Source organism: Apus apus, chromosome 4 (genome assembly GCF_020740795.1).
Source record: "Apus apus isolate bApuApu2 chromosome 4, bApuApu2.pri.cur, whole genome shotgun sequence".
Taxonomy (NCBI): domain Eukaryota; kingdom Metazoa; phylum Chordata; class Aves; order Apodiformes; family Apodidae; genus Apus; species Apus apus.
In genome coordinates, this window is record NC_067285.1 from 37,238,363 (window position 1) to 37,244,836 (window position 6,474).

Here is a 6,474-nt window from a genome sequence, read left to right on the forward strand (position 1 = left end):
AGCTTCCCTGGGCAACCTGGGACAGGGTCTCACCACCCTCACAGTGAAGAATTTCTTCCTTATATTTCATCTCCATCTCCCCTCTTTCAACTTAAAATCCTTCCCCTCATCCCATCCCTCCCTGCCCTTGTCCCAAGCCCCTCCTCAGCTTTCCTGGAACCCCTTCAGGCACTGGAAGGTGCTCTAAGGTCTCCCTGGAGCCTTCTCTTCTCCAGGCTGAACACCCCAACTCTCCCAGCCTGTCTCCAGAGCAGAGCTGCTCCAGCCCTGGGATCATCTCTGTGGCCTCCTCTGGACTCTCTCCAACAGCTCCAGGTCCTTCATGCTGAAATGATCATTCGTGGTCTTGGAAAGGTCACAAAGAGAAGCAACACGACCAGCGAGCCAGCTGGTCACCCAGACTTGCTCTAGGTGACCTTTCTACCAGCTTATTTTCCCACAGTAAGATGCAGCAGCCATCACCACTGCTGAATGTCACCTCCTAAATTGCCCAGTGGCACCAGAGCTGAGATCATGGGTTTCCTTCCTCCCTTTTTCACTCCCCACCTGGCAGGCAGGTGCACGGCCCCACGACCCAGCCAGGTCATCCCTGTCCCAGCACCAGCCTCACACACCTGCACAACACACACCTTTTGACCTCTGGCTTCCCTCAAGTGACCCAACTGCTGAAGTGACACTAAGAGAAGTGAAACTCAAGCCCTGTGAGATCCCAGGGGAATCTCACCCAACCTCACCTGAGATCCCTCGTGTGTCCCAGCGTCTAGAGGAACGTCTCCCAGCTCCAGACCTGTCTCAAGCTGGAAAGTTCAGCTGGAAAACTATTCCTGTCACAGCCCTGTGAGTCAAGCAAGATAAGAAATCAATCAATAATTTTTACCACACAAGGAGATAATAGTTGTTGCTTTTCTTTTTTTTTTTTTTTTTTTTTTGTCCCCAGTGCACTTATTTCAGTCCTGAAGAGCCCCTGCCTCTCTCATCCTTCCAGGATTGTGCTGCTCCAGTGCAGGAGGAATCTGGGACCACAACTTTTTTCCTCCTCTTTGCTTCATCACAGCTTGACCAGCCCACGGGACAGCTGCTGCTTCCTGTGTGGCCATGACTCCTCATCACAGGATGTCAGGGGTTGGAAGGGACCTGCAGAGATCATTGAGTCCATCCCCCTGCCAGAGCAGGACCAAAACTAGGGCAGGTCACTCAGAAAGGCATCCAGACAGGTCTTGAAAGTCTCCAGAGAAGGAGACTCCACCACCTCTCTGGGCAGCCTGTCCCATAATCCTAATGGAAGGTCAGTCTCCAAGGTTCCTAAGAAGAAGAACCTGAATAAAGTTTTTTTATTTTAAGTGTAAAATACATTTTACAAACATATTTTTATTTAGTAAGATGTTTCTGTATTAAAACCCTGCTGTTTGCATCTGCTTCCCTGTCAAGTCCCAGGTTGGTGCCACCATGCAGGACACCACCAGCTACCAGAGCTTGCTTTGTCAGGAGGGTTTTGAGTTTGCCCTTCCCAAACATGATGGGCTGGATCATGTCCCTCAGGCAGCAGCTGCTTAGCTTTGCTGGGGTGGGGGCTGACAGGCCCCACAGGCAATTCCCTGCTACTTCCCCTGGCGCCCAATGCCTTTCAGCAGGAATTTAAGGCTGGGACCACCTCCAGCATCCTCCCTCCCACCCCACTTCCAACAGGCAAACATCTCAAGAGGTTCGGGTTTCCTCTTCCACAGCCATTTCTTTCTTGCCCCTCTCAGCCAGGGGCTGACACCCCAGCTGGCACCCAGCACATGCAGCCTGAGTCATCACCTCAAGGTCATGTTCAGTATCACCTCTTGGCTCAGCAATTTGTGGACTGGCTGGTGGGGAGAAGCAGAACAGGCTGATACCTTATCTCCTCGCCACGATACCGAAGGAACTCGCCTGCCCTGGGACCTTGAGGGAGGAACCATCTGCTTTGCCCTTCCAGGTGGTGGTGGGTTTGCTAGGTCGTTATGAAACCTTGAGAAACTGAGTTTTAATAAGCTGGTGTGGTGGTGGCAGGTCCTGCCAGCCTCACCCCAGGGCGTGCAAAGAGCTCAGAAAAAGACCTCACCGTGGCTCTGTAACTCCAAAAATCAGGTCAAATCAGCTGTTGCTGGGGGTGGAGGAGGAAAAGAAGGTTTGATAGCACCTCAAAACACATTTTGGGGAACACCTTAAACCTCTTCCTATTAAAAAAATGCTCAATGAGGTTATGAGGTCCCACAGCTCACCAAGTCTCCCAGGTGCCATGACCATGTCCACCTTGCCTGGCTTAGGACCAGAGAAGAAGAGAGTTTGTTGGTACAGAAGGGGGACTTTCCGCACTGCAAAGATCTCAGCTGAAGTATTATGGGCTTGGTAAATCCCTCTGAACTCCTTCCTGCCTGTGGAAATGCAGCCCAGGGCCTCCAGAGGTGGTGGGTTACCAAGACAGTGGCCAGGGAAGTGTTCCTCGAGCACACAGAGCAACACAACAGGTACCCTGGAGCCCCTCAGAGCTGCTGTCTTGTGAGAAACAACCACATGGCTCAACAGGGAAGTCCTGGAAATGTTTCCAGCGCTTTGCAGAAGAAACTTTCCCCACTGGTTTCTGCATCTCAGTTCCACAGCATCAGCCAGGCCACCAGCACAACCATCACCAGGAAGGACTGTGGTCCCACTGAAGGTCCAGTGCTTCCCCCAAAGCAGCCACACTGGAGCACCGAGCCCCAAAAATCCTCATGCCAAAGCTGTCCCGCCAGGACAAAGAGTTGTCCTGCTCACAGATCTGCTCATTAACCACCAACAGTCGAGATCAGGAACTTTGCAAAATCCAGAGCCACAAATTATCCTCTTTCTCATGACCAAGAGTCCTCCAACTTCTTCTCCTCATTTTGTGCTAAACAAGACTAATGAAAGTTCTGTTTTATTTATGATATTTATCCCACAAAGAAATGGCTCCTCCCTCCCCATCTCTGCTGCCACGTGGTCCCCACTTGTGCCCTTCCCAGACACATCCAGAACCTGCAAACAGCACCAGGTTGTCACTCCCAACACGGCCCAAAGGCTGCAGAGCACTTTGGGACAAGCCAGCAAAGCCCTTGAAAACCAACTTGGTTTGATGCTACCACCACCACCCAACTGCCTGCAGCAGAAAGCAGAAGCAACCACCATCTCAGCCTGGGCGTGACATTCGTAGGGACCAAAGATGTTCACCAAAGCCTGGGATCCTGGCTGTGAGGGGGGAAGAGCAACTCAAGAGGCCTCTCAGATAATGTTGGTTATTTAATCAAGAGTGGGCAAAGTCCACTCGGCACAGCTGCGTGAGGATCCTGACGGCAGGAGCTCAGGTTTCTGCACAGAGCTGTCAGCAAAAAGCCGCTCAGGCTTCAACAAGGACACGCCAGCAGGTGATCCAGGCTGCACCATGTGGAATTTTCTTTCCACCTTCCCTGGTCAAAACACACGTCTGCTCCAAGCAGCAGCTGGGGAAGGGCTGAAGTCCTGGACATAACGGCCACACTGGAGCAGAGCCCTGCGACCAGGCTGGCACATGGTGGTACCTGTCACCAGGCTGCCCCAGAAGCACCAGGGCGCGGGACAAGAGCTCTCTCCAGCTCTCTCCTTGGTTGCCCAACATCTGGGACATGCAGTGATTTCCTTCTGGAGCAACTTCTGCCTTCAGTACCAGGGCTGGGAATGATGGGGTGAGTGGGAATGGTTTCAAGCTGCAAGAGGGGAGACTTAGGTGAGACATGAGAAGGAAATTCTTTGCTGTGAGGGTGGTGAGAGCCTGGCCCAGGTTGCCCAGGGAAGCTGTGGCTGCCCCATCCCTGGCAGTGTTGAAGGGCAGGTTGGATGGGGCTTGGAGCAGCCTGGGCTGGTGGGAGGTGTCCCTGCCCATGAAGGGGGGTTGGAACTAGATGGTCTTTAAGGTCCCTTCCAATCCAAACCAGTCTGGGACTCTGGGACTTTTCACCAACCTGCAGTATGGTCACAAGGCACCTGGATGCATCTGGAAGCACCTGTTGGAAAACAAACACAGTGGTGACACCAGCATCCCCACTGGCACCCAAACCAGCCCTCATCTGCAGGCCCTGGATGCATGTTTTGCTCCAGCACCTGCAGCCCCATGGGCCCTTCCCTGGGATGTATCAGAGCCCAGGGAAAGCACCACCTGAGGAACAGCCAAGAGGCACGTGGGATGCAGAGGTACCCTGGCACTGGGAAACAATTCTCATCCTCCAGGCCTGGAGATCAAAAAAAGCCATGCAGAATTGGGCAGATCCCACCCAAGCCAGCTCCTGCTGGCTTTTTGTGGTCAAAAATTGGGCAGAAAATGAACAAGCTGGGCTGCTTTATCCCCTCCCATGCCTACGTGCCCAGCCAGCAACAGCAACCACCAGCCCTGGAGATGCTGCTGCTGAAACCATCTGCAGGCAAACTGGGGGGTTCTTGCCTGCTCCCAAACCTTGCTCCAGATGTGCTTGTGTAAACAAAGCTGCAGAAAGGATGTACAGAGGGTGTCGTGCCCAAATCCTGGTGCTCTCCACCATTCCCTGCCAAGCCTACAGAGCACGTGGGTCACCAGGAGCAGAAATGACCTCAAGGGGATGCGCCAGGGCTGGAAAATCCATGTTCATTTTCTACATGGAAAATGTGTGGAGCTGGTGGGATACAGAGGAGGTGCCTGGGAACACCACACTGCACCACGTGAAGGATACATCTCTGCTTTGGTGGCCTGGCTCTGGCTGAGCAAGTGGTCCAACAGAAGCCACAAATCTTTCCAGAAAACATTTGCTGCTGCCATTGGCTGAATGAGATGGGAAGAGTTGCCCAAATAGTAGCTCAAGGTAGGGTGTTCTGAGCACTCAGGGAGTGCTCTGATTTTTCACTCGTGCCCTGTGACAGGACAAGGGCAATGGATTCAAACTCCAGCACAGCAAGTTCCATCTCAACATGAGGAAGTTTTTTCTTTGCTGTGAGGGTGACAGAGCCCTGGGACAGGCTGCCCAGAGAGGTGGTGGAGGCTCCTTCTCTGGAGACTTTTCAGACCTGTCTGGAGGCCTTTCTGAGTGACCTGCCCTAGTTTTGGTCCTGCTCTGGCAGAGGAGTTGGAGTTGATGATCTTCAGAGGTTCCTTCCAACCCCTGACATCCTGTGATTCTGTGATCACCCAGCACCTGAAGGAGAAGCCAAAGGCACAACTGAGCTGTCCCCTGAATAGCAGCAGGAGGTGGGGGGCGCTGATGGGGGTTAGTGGCTCTTTTTACAGTACAGAAAAGCAATGGGATCATTGCCCTTGCTCAGCCTGTGCTCCTCAAAACCCTCCACCCTGGTTCTCGAGGGTCTTCAAGCTTTCCCCACCTGTAAGGGGCAAAGGTTAAACCAAGATGGATCTTAGCAACACAGGCACTCACCAAAGTCCACCTCCCCAGGAAAGATCTCGGTTTCCATTTCCAGAACTCTTCACCAATTGCCAGGTCCTTCTCCATCTCAAGCTGCCCACTGCCAGCCTTTGCTGGTGGAGATCCCTCTTTCCAATTTTAGCCTCCTGGAACCTGCACTGGACAAGGTGTTAAGGTTTACCCTGTTCCACACCCAACCCAGGTGGTTCTGCCTTCAAATCTGCCTTCCTACAGGTATCCTAGGACTTGACTACTCCATGTTCAAGTCAAAAGCAGATGGTTTTTCTGGCACAAGGTGGGAAGAACACTTGGCTCTCCAACCAAGGCAGACACCACCAGACTCTCTTTTACTGACTTCCTTGCTCCACACTGGCACAACTTTGCTGCGCCCACCTCCCTGGTGGTAAAGGTCCATGTGTGCCTAAGCAGCACAAGCTTCACCACCCAAGGCAGACCCACACAAGGCACCCACGTGCCAGTGTCCCAGGGTGAGGGGACAACACACTTGCTGTTGGAACAGGATTGCCTCCTGGAAGCTGCCCAAGGATCCCACCCCAGGAATACAAAGTTCAAGGGGCAAATGTGGGTGCTCAAAGTCTCCAGGAGGCCACCACCACCACCACCCTTGGCTACGCTTCTCCAGAAAGCAAAGGCAGAAGGATCACCACAGACGTGCCATACCTGAGTGGTCTGGGGGACATGCAGCCAAGTTCCTTGATGGTGGGAAATCTGGGAATGCTAAACGATGAGCAGTCACACTCTACACCCCGATCCCCACAGCCTTAGCACCACCTCAAGCCACCACCCACCTCAAACAGCTGCCCAGCAGACCCTCAAGGGGCAGGAGGAGAAGGCAGAGCAAGTGCCACAGTCTGGAGTTACCTCCAGTGCACAACAGTTGTCCCAGATCTCCTCCCTCGATTCCCACCTCCGGACCAGGCAGCACCCAGCACAACTTGCCCCGGGGTTATTTCTGAAGGCAGCAAAGCTCCACCCAAGCACAGCCCTGCTGTGGACCCACAGGAAACCACGCTGAGCACGATGCAGTAAAGTCAGACACTACAAAGCAGAA